The sequence below is a fragment of the Eptesicus fuscus genome, chromosome 8 (assembly GCF_027574615.1).
Source record: "Eptesicus fuscus isolate TK198812 chromosome 8, DD_ASM_mEF_20220401, whole genome shotgun sequence".
Lineage (NCBI taxonomy): Eukaryota > Metazoa > Chordata > Mammalia > Chiroptera > Vespertilionidae > Eptesicus > Eptesicus fuscus.
In genome coordinates, this window is record NC_072480.1 from 39,377,438 (window position 1) to 39,396,197 (window position 18,760).

Below are 18,760 nucleotides of genomic sequence, written 5' to 3' on the forward strand. Positions count from 1 at the left end.
CGGGGGAGCTGAGTGCCTGTCCGCTCAGGCAGCAGGCACTCAGCTCCCCCGCTTTTGATAGTCCGCATGGTGGGACGTCAGCTCGCTGCCCCAGAGGCCCCTTCTGTGCCGCAGCACAGCCATGGCGCAGACACTGAGCTCGTGCCGCTGCTGACGACACAGCTCAGCATCCCGCCGGCTCAATCAGCTACCCCGGCCAACCCGAGTCCTGCCCCCCCGCACCTCCTGGCCAATCATGGGCATAGCGACGGTACGGTCAATTTGCATATTTGTCTATTATTAGGTAAGATTATGTGATGAAATAAGTTAATTTGAAGTGCACATTAGATTGTCAATTTGGGGGAGCCTTTTCACCGGGCCTATTATAGGTCATGTGTAAGAACTACAATAGCAAGGTACTGCCCCCATCCTAGCCCTAGGTTGTGATCTTGTCACCTTTCCTTTGCCTTGCTTAGACAATTAATGCACATTTTCCATCTTCTTTTGGTCAACAACTTCATTCTCACAGTTGTCCACAATAGCAGGCAATATAAAGCAAGTCAGAAGACTAAAAGTCTCTCTGCCTTAGCAGCTGGAATATCCAAATTCCATTGCGAATGCTTACTTCCAGGATTCTGAGCCACTTTTAAATCTCTGATAGCCCTTATAGCCTTTTATTTTTCCCTCTGCTGCAACTGATGTCTTTGGACTTAACCTGTGTCTTAGAAAAATTTTTATATCTATACAATGGCATGTGTATTGTGATATGCCTTGCCTTACTCCAGTCACTACTGACATTATTTACCCTTAGCTTCTGGTACTTTAACTAATGCTCCCTAATGACTTGATACAAAAAGTAAGAAAAGTAAAATTATAGGAAAATGTTAAGATTATCAATCATACAGGGCAATAAGCATTCAGAAGTCCATGTGGAATCAGGAAGCTTTATCTTATGATGGTACATAAGTTTGTAAACTATGTATATTCATGTGTGTGAGACCAAGGGGGTTGTTAACTTTACTTTAGCATTGCTTATCAGAAGTAGCTCTCTTAGCAAGACTGATAGGCTCACCAAGTCACTAGTCAATATTTAACCTTCAAGGCAGCAATAGTATCATTGAATTCTTGGGCCTGAACCACGGGCCATATCTGAAGGTGGCTTCAGGTATCACAGATAGAACTCAATATGTCACACAATACCAAAGTAATGACATAAATTTTAGGTAAGACATAGTTGAATAAATCATATATCACTAACTGTCTCTATTCTTGAAGACACACACACAAGCATAGCACATTCCTAGGTTTGATTTGTAACAAAAAGTGGATGAGAACTCCAGAAAAGTTCAATATAGTTACCATTAATTATCACTCTTTTAATTAGACTAGAAATTTTTCATTTTAAAGTTGTCATTAAGCAATCACTTTTATTGTATACCTTTCCAAATACTAAAGTACTTAGTGTCATGGTTAGTATTACCTTGAAAGATATATGATTGCCTGTACAAATTCTTTTAAGAATCATAGACTCTCTATTTTCTGAATTTCTGGGTAAAAATCTGGGTCCACCAAATAAAGCATAGGTCTCTAAATTTATTTTAAAAAACTCTTATGTTATTAAAATATTGTGTTTTGTGCTTATATACCATCAATTATATTTATATAAGGTTTTGCAGGTAAAACTTACCTGAAAATTTTGAAAATATTAGATATTTTAATCAATCTGTAGGTCTTCTATTTTTGATAAAATACATTTTCATCTTTATTCTGATTTCCTTTATTTGTATTTAGCTTTGGCATGCCAATGCCACCCACACACACTGTGTACCTTTTATACATGCTAGAATGATATGTCATGATTACCCACATTTTGTGACGTGACAAGTGCTATTTGTGTTTTACAAAAGGTGTCATTCAATCAAGATATTAAATTCTGAGATCTCTGCCATCTGCTCGGCAGCCACAAAGCGGCAACCATGTGTGAGTGCATCCTCATCCACACTGGCCAGGTTGGTGTCCAGAACGGCAATGCCTGTTAAGAGCTCTGCTGCCTAGGACATGGCATCCAGCCTGATGGCCAGATGCCAAGTGACAAGACCATTGGTGCTGGTGGTGAGGTTAGCAGAGATGAGTCCTTAAACACCCTCTTCAGTGAGACAGGCACTGGCAAGCATGTGCCCGGGGGAGTGTTTGTAGATCTGGAGCCAACAGTCATTGATGAGGTTTGCACTGGTAACTACCACCATCTTTTTCATCCTGAGCAGCTCATCACAGGCCAGGAAGCTGCTGCCAATAACTATGCCTATAGACAGTGCATCATTGGCAAGAAGATCATTGATCTTTTCTTGGACCAATTGTGCCTTCAGGGTTGACAATGAGACAATCTATGCCACCTGTCACAGAAACCTCCATACTGAGCACATAACCTATAACAACCTGAGTAGGCTGGTAGGTCAAATTGTGTCCTCCATCACTGCTTCCCTCAGATTTGATGGAGTCCTCAATGCTGATATGTATGAATTCCTGACCAAATCGGTGTCCTATCCCTGCATCCCCTTCCCTCTGGCCACAGATACCCCATCATCTCTGCTGACAAAACCTACCGTGAACAGCTTTCTGCAGCAGGGATCACAAATACGTGCTTGGAGCCAGCCAACCAGATGGTGAAATGTGACCCTCACCAGGGTTCAATACATGGCTTACTGCCTGTTTTGCCATGGCAACGTGGTTTCCAAAGATGTCATTGCTGCCATTGCCACCATCAAGACCAAGTGTATAATGCAGTTTGTAAACTGATGCCCTGCTGGCTTCGAAGTTGGCATTTATTACCAGACTGTCACTGTGGTACCTAGTGGAGACCTGGCCAAAGTACAGGGAGGTGTGTGCATGCTGATCAACACTACAGCTATTGCTGAGGCCTGTGCTCGCTGGGACCACAAGTTTGACCTGCTGTATGCCAAACGTGCCTTTGTTCACTGGTACATGGGTGAGGGCATGAAGGAAGAAAAGTTTTCTGAGGCCCAGGAGGACATGGTTGCCCTTGCGAAGGATTATGAGGAGGTTGGTATGGATTCTGTTGCAGAAAAGGCATACTAAAGTTAAAATATCAGAACAGCCTCGCCGGTGTGGCTCAGTGGCTCAGCATCAACCAGACCCAGGTTGCGGTTTGATTCCCAGTCAGGGCACAGGCCCGGGGTGTGTGCTTACTTCCCAGTAGGGGCATGCGGGAGGCAGCTAATTGCTGATTCCCTCTCATTGTTGATGTTTCTACTCCTCTCTCTGAAATAAATAAAAATATATTTAAAAATATCAAAATGGTGCTCCTTTTACAGGGAAGCTTATTCTGTTTTAAAAATAGAAAAATTGTGGTCTGATTAGTTAATTTGTATGTAGCAGTGTATACTTTCATATACAATTACTGACCTATGTTTTAATACATAATGCTCTTTATAGAGCCAACCTACCTGTTTCACTGATGGTTTTGAATCAAGTATTCCCTGTCTTTCAAAAAAAATATTTTCAAATCTGAGAAACCTAAAGCAAGTTGTTAACTCTTATGATCTTTTTTATTTCTCATCTGAAAAATTACCAAAGAAATCAGTCTACTTTACATGTAAACACTCACCAGAGGTTATGTTTATTGATTTGAGAGAGGAAGGGAGATCAGAGAGAAAGGGAGAGAAAGAGAAGCATCAGTGTGAGAGAGAAACATTGATTGCCTCCCATACTCTCCCTGACTGGGGATTAAACCCACAACTTAGGTATGTGCCCTGACAGGGAATTGAAACCACAACTTTTTGAGTGAACAGGATGACACTCTAACAAACTGAGCCACTTGGCCGAGGTCACTTTATTTACATTTTTTATAAATTTAAAATGAAATATTATTTGTGAATGAATTAATCACTGTGCCTGGGAAATTGTTGAGGCCTAACATATTATCATTATTTCCTCTTTGAACTTTATTTAATAATTCTTCATTATCATTCCTATACATATTTCTAGTGTTTCTAGGTATATCTCAATGGTTATAATTTTGATCAAAAACTTTATTTTGGAAAATTAATCAAATAATGATTTTATGTTACTTCAGATATTTTTTTCTAGAATTTTAATGTATACTACTTGGAAGTAGACTCCAAATAAGTCTAAAAAAATTGGCAAACAGACAACATTCAAACAGAAGTCTGCCCAATACTATAATAAAACACTTTAGCAAAACAATAACATACTCTATAACAAAACTCAATCGAGCATTACCAACTTTTCTTGCTTTGCTTTGTGTATAGCCAAGGCAGCCATGGAGAGGATAATTTGAGTGAGGGATAAAGTTGATGGCCCACATTCTTAAAAAGTGAAGCATATTTATTTTTATTTAAATATTCTTACATGATTCCATGTGTGACTAATTTATGAATGAATGAAATATTTTCCCACAGAACATGGGCTAGTTATAGAACCAGCATCATTTTATATTTTAGTTTATGTATGAAAATATAAAGGTGTTTACAAAATAATTTTAGAATACTAGTTTTAAAGATCCACATAAAAATAAAACAACCTACTAAAAAAGAAGATTGAAATAAGAGTTTTCCTGGAGACCTGCCAGGAATTTGGTGAAAGTGTCTTGAAATACTCTTACCGATATGAAAGTTTTTCATGAATATGATAGAACAACGTGCTTGCTTAGATTACTCTTTAGCAAACACAAGGTATCTTTCCAAAATATATTGAGTGAGTACACTGTCAGCTAGCAACATTTCTAGAGGTCATGCTCACACAAACGGTTCTGTTCAGGTAAATGATCCCTTACATCCAGGGTCCACACCCTTTGTGGTCACACACAGTTAAACTTGGTCTCAGGTGAACTCACTTAAACAAAGGCATGACAATTTTGTGGTCTTTCCTGCATATATATTCTTCTACTCTGAATATTGACACTGGATAACAATAATTTGTATACTTCATTTCTTTACAACAATATATATTTTTTTTCCTGTATAAGATGCCAGAAACTAATTCCTCAAGATGGAAAATAAAAAAGAAGATGGAGGTAGATTTAAGACTAATACTTAATGTAGGTAGATATGTGGATAATTACAGCAATAAACACATTTTTTACACCTTCTCCTATTATTTATTAGAATGAAGAGTAGAGTGAAAGTACAAATCTAGATTTATTTTGTAAATGTTTTCTCTTTGTTTTTTTTAAATATAATAATTAATATGAACACTTAAAAATATAAGAGAAGAAAACTAAACATCTAACTAGCCTATTTAATTTTTCCCTGCATTACTTTTTAAGCTAGGAGTTATATTACTGTACTTTTAAACCTTTCCATATGCATTTAATGTTATGCCAGGAGTCTTTGTTCACGTAACTGCATTCATCAAGATGTGCATAATATCCCATCAAGGGAATAATTGAAAGAACTGTTTATTGTTACAGACTTAGTATTTTCTCTTCGTCTTAATATTTATTAATCATTAATCTTAGGCCACACATCACAATAAGACTCTCTATGTTGTAACTTATGTAAGGATTATTTTCAGTTATTCCTCATATTAAATAATGCTATGGTGACAACATTATGCTTGTATTATTTTACATTTTCTCTATTACATTTTGAGATTGAAGTACCAGAAGCAGAATTACCATGCCAAAAGTTATAAATGTTTCTTGGCTCTGATTTTATATTGTACATATATTTTATAAAACATTTGTATGAAGTTCCACATACTAAACAAGTTGTACCAAGTTATAATGCTACCAACTTTATGGGAGAGTAGTCATTTCAGCATTTTTACTTCTTAATCCAAACACTTAGCAAGTTCATATATAAAGTTCTATAAATATATGAATAATTCAGGTCATATTCTCAATCAGGATACCTAGAACGCTGAAGGAAAGACATACATTTTACTAAAATTGATATAAAGTTAACTCTTCTTCTCTCTTTACTCATTTTTTCCAGGGACCATGAGCAAGCACTCTACAGTATGCAGGAAAATTAAAATGAGCAATGAAGGCATATTTTATGCTAGATCTCCTAAATACATTTAATATTTCACTGTCACACTAGCCATTTATTATGTCTATTTTTGATAAAGAAATTTATCAAAAATAAATTTAAATTGGAATAAAAAATAGTATTATCCCAAATGTCACATATCTAGTAAATAGAGGATCTAGAATCCAAGCCCTGGAGTATATAGTTCCAAACCCTTGTTATAGTAATACTAGATGCCTGGTGCACAAAATTCGTGCACAGAGTTGGGGGGTTCCTCAGCCCGGCCTGCACCCTCTCATAATCTGGGAACCCTCAGGGGAGATCCAACTTCCGGTTTAGGCCCGATCTCACAGTGATCACTGCGGGATTGGGCCTAAACTGGCGGTCAGACATTCCTCTCATAATCTGGGACAGCTGGCTTCTAACCACTGGCCTGCCTGCCTGCCTGATCTCCCCTAACCACTTGCCTGCCTGCCTGATTGCTCCTAACTGCCACTGCCTTGCCCCCCCCTTCCCCCACTGTGGCTTTGTCCTGAAGGATGTCCAGAAGGTCATTTGGCTGTCCAGTCTAATTAACATATTATGTGTCTATTATTATAGATGTAATTCAAACTATATAAGAGCAGGTGGTAAACATATTACTTTTTTATTTTATTTTTTTAGAGACACTCTAGTTGTCTTTCTTTTTTAATGTTTGTATTGATTTTTTTAGAGAGAGAGGAAGGGTGAGGTATAGAGAGATATAAACATTGATGAGAGAGAAACATCATCAATCTGCTGCCTCCTGCATGCCCCCCACAGGGAATTGAACAAACAACCAGGGCATGTGCCCTGACCAGGAATCAAACCAGTGACCTCTTGGCTCCTGGATCGATGCTCAACCACTGAGCTACACCAGCTGGGTTAACTTTTTATTTTTATTTTAATACATTTACTTAGTTTACATGATTTGGCACAAGATTATATCAAATAATTTAACTTTATAAGGAATCCCACTTTTGTTCTTACAATCCTACTTAATAATAGGCAAATATGCAAATTGACCATACCTCCGACACACCCACAAGCCACGCCCACCATCCAATCAGAGCGAGTATGCAAATTAACCCAAACCAAGATGGCTACAGCCACAGAGAGCAAGGTTTCCTAGGTAACAGAGGAAGCCAAGCTTTCCGCCTGCCCTTGCCAGGCCTAAGCCTCCACTCAAGATACAAAGTTTCAATTATAGAAAGTAAACAAATTCAAACAAATGGCAGCAGAATGGAGCTTGAGAGAGCAGGCCAGGGTTGCCGCCGGCAACAGGGGAAGCAAAGCTTTCCGCACACCCTGGCCGGGCCCATCCGCTTAAGGCAACAAAGTTTCCATTATAACCCCAACACAAATGGCTGCCAGCCTTGGAGGGAGCCCCAGGCTTGGCTCTGCTCCAGGCTACAAAGTTTCAATTGTAGAAGGAAAATAAATTCCATATACCAGGGCCTCCACTTGGGTTGCCAGGGGACGTGGCCGGCCTGCAAACCACCACAGGCCCCTCGCTCAGGCCGCCCCAAGCCCCACGGGAACCCCCACCCTGATCTGGGACACCCTTCAGGGCAAATCAGCTGGCCCCCACCCCTGTACCAGGCCTCTATCCTATCTAATAAAAGAGTAATATGCAGACTGATCATCACTGCAACACACAATATAACTTCCCCCATGTGGTCAAAGATCCTGCCCCCATGTGGACACAAGATGGCCACCACAAGATGGCCAGCAGGAGAGGGAAGTTGGGAGGCACCTGGCCTGCAAGGGAGGGCAGTTGAGAAGGACCAGGCCTGCAAGGGAGGGCAGTTGGAGGTAATCAACCCTGCAGGAGAGGGCAGGTAGGGGTGACCAGGCCAGCAGAGGAGGGAAGTTGGGGGCAAACAGGCTGGCAGCAGAGTGGTTAGGGGGTGATCAGGCTGGCAGGCAGAAGTGGTTAGTGGCAATCAGGAAGGCAGGCAGGCAAGCAGTTGGGAGCCAGCCGTCCTGGATTGTGAGAGGGATGTCCGGTGGGATCGGGCCTAAACGGGCAGTTGGACATCCCTCGAGGGGTCCCATATTGGAGAGGGTACAGGCTGGGCTGAGGGACAACCCCCCTCCGTGCACAAATTTCGTGCATCGGGCCTCTAGTTTGGTATAAATATTCAATTATAAACATTTACAGACTTCCCATTTAACATCATTTTTTATTTTATCTAAATTAAGAGCAAATAAGTGTCCTGGCAATAATATTTTGGAGGTCATAGCCTTCCATTTTCATCATAGAAGAGTAATATTTCTAGGTAGCTAACAGTTCAAGGTCCCAAAGAGAAAATGCTAAAAGAAATAAACATATCTATTTGTGGTTGAAGATTCTGCTTCCTTGGAATTTCTGTTGTAATATGTTGAAAATATAGACCACGAGCCCTCTCAAAACTCTGTATAGAAAACAACTTTTTCTTTCACCTTTGAAATGTTGCAACTAACATTTAAGAAAAAACACACAGATATTTAAACAGAATTATATTTTTGTGAGTGCTTGATAAGAATGTGGTTTTCAACTACCTTGTGTAATTTTAATACGGTTAGGAAGAGTTTGAGTGTGTTTTTTTTTAAATAAGCCACATATCATATATTTTATTCTTTCATTACTGCATAATACAAAGACCAAAATGCTGATCTCTCTGCTATCAGTTAATAAAACATTTCCTGAATTATTTAACTTCCTTACAAATTCAAACCATTTTTGTTTTTATCATTTTTTCTGTCAACAGTAAAATTCCACAGGGAAACACTATTTATGTTCATGTTTGCTTTTATTTAAAATTGTTTGATTTTAAAAGGTGTAGCATGAGCAGCACTGTGTTTGTTCAACTCTGGCTGATATATGTTATTATGGGTTGACTTTGAGTAAATTGCCATCTTGTTTGCTTAGAAAAAGAAAGATAGAGCTAATTGAATGAAAACAGCATACAAAGGATTACAACAGTCCATTTTCTTTATTTGAAATATGTCAACACTGAAATATGAATTTAAAAGTACTGCATGTAAAATATAGCAAAGATTAAAATGGTTGTTGAGGATATCTTTTGTTTAAAATATGGTAATTTACATGCAACAAACCACATTAATTTTCTGTGCAAAGCACATTTTATATTTCCAAAGAAAGTTATTGACATAGAGGCATTTTTTGTTGTTTTAAATCGTTGCATTATCACTGCTGCTTTAGAGTGTTAATGTTTTCTTCCTCTTAATAAAAAGCCTGGAGAGCATATATGTTTACTGTCAAATGTCCTTATAGTTAATAAAGTCTTATATTTTCCTTCACTTTGTTAGAGAATATTTTTTAATGCTATTAACTTCTCTTAAGTTTTGACAATATTTCTAATTTTGTTTATAGAATTTAAAGGCAAATAATAAAGTGATCAAAAAGATGACTGAGGATTTGAAAAGGTGTGCAATACTGGTAAAGATAAGCAATTCCTGTAATAGTGTCTATTCTAGTTATCTATTTTCAGATTACATCACAAAATGCATCAATTTAAATAATATCCCACACTAATTATAAATAACCAAATTTTGTAAATCATTATCTTGTTCTGCAACTATTTTTTAAATGAAATTTTTGAAGAACCAAGGAATAATTTGCACTGCAAAGTACTTGAAACTTGTGTGATTAAGCTTCTCCCTTCATTGGGTTCTCTAAATTAACCAAATGATCCAATCAGCAAGGCAACCATTGTTTGTTAATCTGAATTATATAGGCTTCAAACTCAACCCAAATGTTGCCTGCTTAGTTTGTAGATGTGGACTAAGAATAATCTTTTGCCCTAGACAAAAGTTAGTCCCTGAATAATCCTTTCTCTTCATCTTTCTTTGTAGTGTCATCACGCTACACTTTATGCCAGGTCTCCTCTACTGCTAGCCTTCAATAGAAGGGTTTTCTAAAAATATTTTTATTAGTTTTTTTAAAATATATTTTTATTAGTTTTGTTAGGGGGAGGGAGAGAGAGATAGAAACATCAATGATGAGAGAGAATCATCAATCAGCTGCCTCCTGCATGCTTCCCCCACATCCCTGGGACCGAGCCCACAATCCAGGCATGTGCCCTTGACTAGAATTGAACCTGGGACTCTTCAGTCTGCCAGGCTGATGCTCTATCCACTGAGACAAACCAGCTATGGCTTCAATAGGAGGGTTTTATTTTTTTCTCTGGATGATTTGTCCTAAACTTAAATTGATGAAGAGTTCTCTCAGAATTTATTTTATTAATATGATAGACTTGCCTATGTGTTTCTAATAGATTACTATATCATTTGAGATATAACCTATTTGCATTCTACCCATCCTTATATAGAATCAAGGATCAAGGTAAACTGTGAAGATAAGTATTTGTAAGTTAGAGACCTCTTCCTTGCCAGACCCCATACTCAGGTACTTAGAGGTGTTATTACTGCTGTTGGGAAGCTTCAGTTTCCAAAAGAGTTTCAAGACAGAAATCAGAACGCACTGTGGGAGGTCAAGACAGAAACTTCACCATGATGAAGACTTTCTCATATCATGTCTTATTAACTGCTCTTTCCTCTCACATGTACTTTTACTTTAAATAACACATCTCAAACATGTCTTATGCCCTGTGAAAGTTTCATTTATGATAATGGGTAAGCCCATTATTTCTTTAAAATAAATAATTTTGTTAAATAGAGGCATATTCTTGGACACTCTTGGTCAAACCACTTATATTAGTAGATGTAGTGATCGCTAACACTGACCATATCATTGGAAACAAATGAGATGAACTCAAGTATATAATGTGATGCTCTGTGAATGCAAATCTTCCAGATGTCAAATTTCATAGATTGCACTAAACTAATACATTTTTGCAAGGTTCTTATGAAATATCCCTTTGCCCAGAATTTGCATTTACTGAAGAAGGAAACAGGACCTGTTGCTCTACACTCTGCGTGCCTCAAGACACTTACTTGTTCGAAGTCATATAGCTCTTGAGACAGAATTTGAATTCAAATTTGACCCAGGCTTTAAGAGTTTTAATTAATAATACTGGATGGATGGGTAAATGGATGGGCATGGGCAGATGGATAAATAGATGACTATATGTATGTGTATGTCGTATACATCTACATATACACACTTTTTGAATATGTGGATATATAATTAGGATTTTGGATATACAGCATGTTTATATATTTATATATTTTTGGAATAAAGTGAAGCATGAATAAAAATTTGTGCAGAATAATAAATTCTTTTAAAAAAGTATTTGAAGCCTGCTGTTTTAATTTAAATTCATCTTACATGAGTCTACGCCTTATCATGTATGAGATGGTCAAGAGACTATAAACAAAATAATTGGAACAGTTAAGCTGTTCTTTTAGTATGTGCTTGTGACCTTCCTAAAGGCAGGAAGAAGTCTTGGAATTCTTTCTGCTTTTAATGCCCAGCACAGTAAATGACATGTAATTCAAAATTGTTTTTAATATGTATTGTTTAATTCAAATATTTATTGGTATAAGTGAGAAAACTAAGTTTTAGATTACAAAATTACATTTACTCACACTATTTTACAATCTTAGTATCAAGTAGTAAATATCAAAACCTATATTATATTACATAAAATAATTTTTGTTCTCTTTTCTAGGAATTTTTCTCAGATAACTGATGTGGTCAATGACTTTAATAACTACCCAGTAGTTTTAAAAGACTACTCAGCTGTAGGATTGTCTTCATATATATGGTCACAAATACTTATTTTATCATTTGATGATCAAGAATTAATTTTTATAGTCATCAATTCCAAAGGTTATTACTGAATAGAGAATTCCTTTTGAAGACAAAGTTGCTAAGTAGATTTAAGAAGGTACTCCAGCAACTGATGAAGGCCGTGGTTGTATTTAAAAACAAAACTAACTGCTTGGCTGGCATGGTTTAGTGGTTGAGCATCGACCTGTAAACCAGAAGGTCATGGGTTTGATTCCTAGTCAGGGTGCATGCCCGGGTTGTAGGTTTTGATCCCTAGTAGGGGGTGTGCAGGATGCAGTCAATCAATGATTCTCTCTCATCATTGATGTTTCTCTCTCTCTATCTCTCCCTTCCTCTCTGAAATCAATAAACAAATAAACAAAATTAACCCAAACAAAGAACTAGAATTTTTTTTTTTTTTTAAAAAGAGAGCAACCTGCAATCATATAGAAGACAGATACATCAGGCTACATTGTCATATTTCAGCTCCAGATCAACTAGGCTGCAGGAATCATCATAAATATCTAACATGTTTAGGTTAAAGCAAATGTTTGAGAATGACAATGGTTAAGTAATAACAACTAACTGATTGTGTGCACATACATCACAGTTGTAATGCTCAGTGCTGCCATGATCATATTTGAATTTTTTTGATACTGTTAAAGAAGGAAACATTTCATCTAAAATTGTAATTAGAAATTTTGTTTTATATGCTACATATTCAAGGACTAAAATCACTCAAGAAGAAAAATTGCTTCCAATAAGGGAGATTACTTTTATTAGCTTAATTTTATAAAATAAGGACATTTATTTAGTTAAGCATTTTCATAATAATGTAAGTTTTGTGTTTGGATTTGTTATAAAACAGTGTTTAGCTCCTTGAGTATTATGTGCATGGATTAATGTAACAAATAGAAAGAGTAGTAGCATGGGTAAATTCTAAAATATCAGCACGTCAAAAAGGTACTGCTATCCAGCTTGCATGAGAGATCCACAAATCTGTGTTTCTTTGGGTATTGAAGTTCTTTGAGAGAAGCAGCAGAAACCTTCCAGTGTTTGTTAGGAGATTTGGGTTCTTTTTTAAAGATCTCTTTTAAAAAAAGAGAGAGAGATTGTTTAAGACTATAAATGTCTTTATTGGAATTATGCTCTTACCCTCATTTATTTTAACAAGATTTGTAATGCATTCCGGCCTTTGATCTCTTAGTTTGAAACACTGCCTGTTGTTCCATTATTCCGCCATCCATTTGCAGATAACAATACATCAGAACCTTTTTCTTGCTACAGAAACAATGCCCTTTATTTGAGAAAGGACATTGTTTTGACAGATAAAGTAGGCATTTGATAAATTGAAACAGGTTCTGAATTATTTTGAGGGGAATGTGTGCTACATCTGTCTGCTGATTTTCCACTGAAGTAGTGCTTAACTTTCTTGTCTGTTTGTGATTTATTGAGCTACAGAAAAGGTTAGGAAAATTTCATGGCTCTTCTCATATAATTTGTAAGTGAATCAAATAGCATTTGTTAATGTTTATGAGACTTAAAAGGCAAAATCACTCCTAAATATTGATTCACAATAGATATTGTAGTGACAGCTAAAACAAAAGGAAATAGCAAACAGACTTATTATCTCCCATTAGTAAATTCCATCCTGGAAAGAAAGGAGCACTAAACTAAAACTAACATTCCAACTAGCAATTTTAAGTAGCATGGAATTTCAAATAAGTTCGCATGTTAATAATTTACTCTTGGAATAATGCAGGTGTAGCAAACTATGAGCAAAACATCAAATGCTATTAGGAGTGACCTCTCATATAAATTTTAAAAGCTTTGAAGAAAAATTATACTGATCGCCTATATTGCTTCCTTGTTAAATGAGGGTCCAACTTTCAGAATTCTACATTTAATTATAGTAGAGATTTTCCTTGAAAGGGGAATTGTAGCCAAAGGAAAAAAAAAAAAAACTTCCCAATTAAAAAGTCCTTCAAAGTGCTTGGCATTCCACAAATCACAACATTTTACAGAGCAGTTTCAAATTAATAAACTGTCTACCAAATATGAGGACAAACTCTAACATAGAAAATTGGTTTATTTTAATATACAGTATAACCCTGTTCTCATAAACTTTACCACAGAACATTCAAAATTTAAAAATCTATTTAAAAAAATTATTTTTCAATCTAGTTATCCACTCAGTCATTAGTTTAATAGAGACAGAATTATTATTCCCATTAAACAGATAAACACATTAAGGGGGAAATTAATGAAGGTCAGAGAGTTGTGACTCCAGAACCATGCCTAAGGACTGTAATTCTCCCATCTTCCGATGGGTCACACCGCCAAGAGCTTTACAAAGCTTAAGAATTAGATACTCTAGCTGATTCCCCACCCCACCCCATGCCCTTACTCCCCGCCACTGTCCTCATCCATAGGTGTAAGATTTTTGTCCAGTCTCTTCCGGCACCCCTCACACTCCTTCCCCCTGAGAATTGTCAGTCCACTCCCTTTCTATGTCCCTGATTCTATTATATTCATCAGTCCATTCTGTTCATCAGATTTTTTATTCACTTGATTTTTAGATTCACTTGTTGGTAGGTATGTATTTGTTGTCATTTTGTTGTTCATAATTTTTATCTTTACCTTTTTCTTCTTCCTCCTCTTCTCAAAGAATACCCTTCAGCATTTCATATAATCCTGGTTTGGTGGTGATGAACACCTTTAGCATTTTCTTGTCTGTGAAGCTCTTTATCTGACCTTCAATTCTGAATGATAGCTTTGCTGGGTAAAAAGAGGAACACCTGTAATAATCTGAACAATAAAGATTTATTAAAAAATTAGATTCTCTAAATGGACACTCTACAATAAGTGTTAAATACCTGACATGCAAAGTACCTTGTTCTTTATATCTCAGTGCCAGAAACAAACAAATAAAACAGAGTACTCTAATTGGTCTGTCTCCCTGAACAATACTATTGGTTTTAGATCTACTTTCTCTTATGAATAGCTGTTTTTGGTAACAAGTCTGAAATAACATACAAAAATATCAAACATTTAACTTATGTAAAATCTCAAAATATGCTGTATTTTTTAAAGAAAAAAAGTATGTTTACAAATAGGACTATAAGAGAAAACAATTTCCTAGGAATTTGTACTTTAGGACAAGGCTGAGGAATGAATTAGGGAACAAGTAAAAGAATAAAACCATTGCTTCAGGAAAATCTTTCCAGTATGTATATTTTTAAAATTCCTAATACAATATAAAATAACATAGCTATGAAATGTATTTAATAACAAAAAGAAGTTATTTCCCACTAGAGGCCCAGTGCACGACATTCTTGCACTAGGGGCGGGTCCCTCAGCCTGGCCTGCACCCTCTCATAGTCCGGGAACCCCAGGGGATGTCCAGAGGGGTCCTTAGCGCTGCCACAGAGGTAGGAGAGGCTCCTGCCACCGCTGCTGCGCTCGCCAGCCATGAGCCTGGCTTCTCGCTGAGTGGCGCTCCTCCTGTGGGAGTGCACTGACCACCAGGGGGCAGCTCCTGCGTTGAGCGTCTGCCACCTGGTAGTCAGTGCGCATCATAGCAACTGGTCATTCCGCCATTCGGTCTATTTGCATATTAGCCTTTTATTTTATAGGATTGCTTTTTTTTAAATATATATTTTATTATTTTTTTAAAGAGAGGAAGGGAGAGGGATAGAGAGTTAGAAACATCGATGAGAGAGAAACATCGACCAGCTGCCTCTGCACACCCCCTACTGGGGATGTGCCCGCAACCAAGGTACATGCCCTTGACTGGAATCGAACCTGGGACCTTTCAGTCCGCAGGCCGACGCTCTATCCACTGAGCCAAACCGGTTTCAGCTGCTTTTTTGTTGTTGTTAATCTTCACCCAAAGATATGTTTTTCATTGATTTTACAGAGAGTAGAAGGAACAGAAGGAAGGAAGGAGAGAGAGAGAGAGAGAGAGAGAGAGAGAGAGAGAGAGAGAGAGAGAGACATCAATTGGATGCCTCCTAAACATGTCCCAACCAGGGCTAGGGACTGAATCTGCAACCCAGGTAAATGCTCTTAACCAGGAATTAAACCCATGACCCTTTGGTGTGTTGGGCCTGTGCTCTAATCACTTTGCAACACAGACCAGGGCCCTATTCCTTCTTAAATGTTCTCTTCTTTTCTCTAGCTTAACAGAGCAATCTTATGTCCTCTTCCTCTCTCTCTCTCTCTCTCTCTCTCTCTCTCTCTCTCTCTCTCTCTCTCTCTCTCTCTCCCCTCTTCTCTACAACCCCACCTCATCACACACACACAATTCCTGACAATTACATGCTATGATGTAAGGCTAAGAGCTAATAGAGAGCTCAACTACAGCTACCATTTTAACCAGCCAGTGTGCTGGGCAGGGGAGACAGGAGAAGCTGATGAGCCAGGGAGCTTAGGTACCCCTACCATGTGAGGCGGTGAGTCTAGGGGGCAGCATGTGGCTGCTCAGGTACAGAGACTGCTACTACTGCATAAGAAAGATGTATATTTACCAGCCGGCATTTGGCTGCCTGTATGGGATTGCTGTGAAGGACTGTCTTGTCTGATGGCTTGTGGCCACTGGTTTCTGCAACAAAGACTCATTCTTATACACCCACAACTTCTCATGGCTTCTCCCTCTAAGACCCGGCATCCTAGGAGGTCCAGCCCTAGGCAGAGTGGTCCGGACCCAACTCCTGTAACTAGTGAGCAGAGGATAAAGGAGGAACTTGGGCTAAGTTCCCAACAGTTAGGACAATGGGCAGGGTTTGAGAAGGACCTGCCCCGGCTTAGTCGGTAGGAATTTAAAAGAATACATGGCCTCAGAGCAACTCGGAGAAGCAGAGCTGAGAAGCGCTCCTGCTGTATCTGACAATAATCTATTTTGTTTTTATTTTATAAACTAAAATGTGATCTATATTCTACAACAACCACCTCTCTGTCTGGGGCCTGATAATAATTCCTCTTATGAGCCTCTTTTAAGATTGCATATTGTGAAGCAGAAGAAGATGTTTTTACATGATGTGGGAGCCCACACTATATTTCTAAAAAAAATTTGAATAAGCACATTTATGCACACACATATACTCCTACTTATTTTTAACCAAAAATAATTAAACTATATAATATTACTTCTTATTTATTTATTTTTTTTAATTTTAGCATCATGGGGTCATTTTAGTCAACTGCCTATGTATATGTTAATTTTGTTTCTTTAAAACAGAGGAATTATATCAAACTAAAAAGCTTCTGCACAACAAAGGAAACTGACAACAAAACAAAGAGACAGCCCTACCCAGTTTGGCTCAGTGGATAGAGCGTCAGCCTGCGGACTGAAGGGTCCCAGGTTCGATTCCTGCCAAGGGCACATGCCTGGGTTGCGGGCTTGATCCCCAGTAGGAGATGTGCAGGAGGCAGCCAATCAATGATTATCTCTCATCATTGATGTTTCTATCTCTCTCTCCTTCTCCCTTCCTCTCTGAAATCAATAAAGAAATATATTTTTTTAAAAAGAAAAGAGGTGCCGAAACCGGTTTGGCTCAGTGGATAGAGTGTTGGCCTGCGGACTCAAGGGTCCCAGGTTCGATTCCGGTCAAGGGCATGTACCTTGGTTGTGGGCACATCCCCAGTAGGGAATGTGCAGGAGGCAGCTGATCGATGTTTCTCTCTCATCGATGTTTCTAACTCTCTATCCCTCTCTCTTCCTCTCTGTAAAAAAATGAATAAAATATATTTTTTTTTTAAAAAAGAGGCAGCCAATCAGATGGGAGACGAAAAATTTATGTTCCAAAATATATAAAGGACTTATAAAACTCAACACCAAACAAACAAACAACCCAATCAAAAAGTGGCAGAGGACCTGAAAATACACCTCTCCCAAGAAGATATATGAACAGCCAATACATATAAAAGATGTTCAATTTCACTGGTAATTAGGGAAATGCAAATCAAAACTACAACGAGATACCACCTCACACCTGTTAGAGTGGCCATTATCAATAAGACAAACAATAACAAGTGTTGGAGAGTTTGTGGAAAAAAGGGAACCCTCATTCACTGCTGGTGGGAGTGTAGACTGGTACAACCACTATGGAAAGCAGTCTGGAGATTCCTCAAAAAATTAATAATAGAGCTACCATATGACCCAGCAACCCCACTCCTGGGTATATACCTAAAACCTCAAAATCATGTATTCACAAAGATATATGCACCCCTATGTTCATTGCAGCCTTATTCACGGTGGCCAAGACATGGAAACAACCAAAGCGTCCTGCAGTAGAGGACTGGATAAAGAAGATGTGGTACATATACACAATGGGATACTACTCAGCCATAAGGAAGGATGAAATAGCGCCATTTGCAACAACATGGATGGACCTTGAGAACATTATGCTAAGTGAAATAAGTCAGTCAGAAAAAGCTAAGAACCATATGATTTCACTCATATGTGGGATATCAAACTGAAACTCATGAACACAAACAGCAGTGTAGTGATCGCCAGAGGGAAGGATATTGGGGAAGAAGGGGGTCCTAATATAAGGGAGAAGATCTGACTTTGGATGGTGGGCACACAGTACAATATATAGATCTTGTAACATAGAAACCCACACATGAAACCCATATGTTCATGTTGATCAATGTCAACCCAATCAATTTAAAATAAATAAAATAAAATAGGGAAATTAAAGACTCATTTTCTACTACTGTACAGAAACTGCTGTACTTTACCAAAACATAGGTGTGTGTCTTCATTAACACCCAAGCTGCCAGAGAATGCAGACTTTCTTTTCTTCTGTAATGCAGTGGCCACTCTTGCTCCTTCTGTCCCCTATCCCTTCATGCACATGGAGCAATATATATTTTCATAAGTCAGTAGAATGTTTTTCTCCATGTATTTTTTTTTTCCTTTTACCTATAATGCCTCCAATCCAATTTTTTTCAACTGTGGCCGTATTGACAATTTAGGACCGATAATAATTTTGGGTGGGTGGGTGGG

General features: G+C 37.9%; 1 pseudogene; it reads left to right on the forward strand.

The window, feature by feature from the left end:
- Positions 1-2,196: 2,196 nt before the first annotated feature.
- LOC103288404 (tubulin alpha chain-like) lies at positions 2,197-3,146 on the forward strand (annotated as a pseudogene).
- The last annotated feature ends 15,614 nt before the right edge of the window (positions 3,147-18,760 follow it).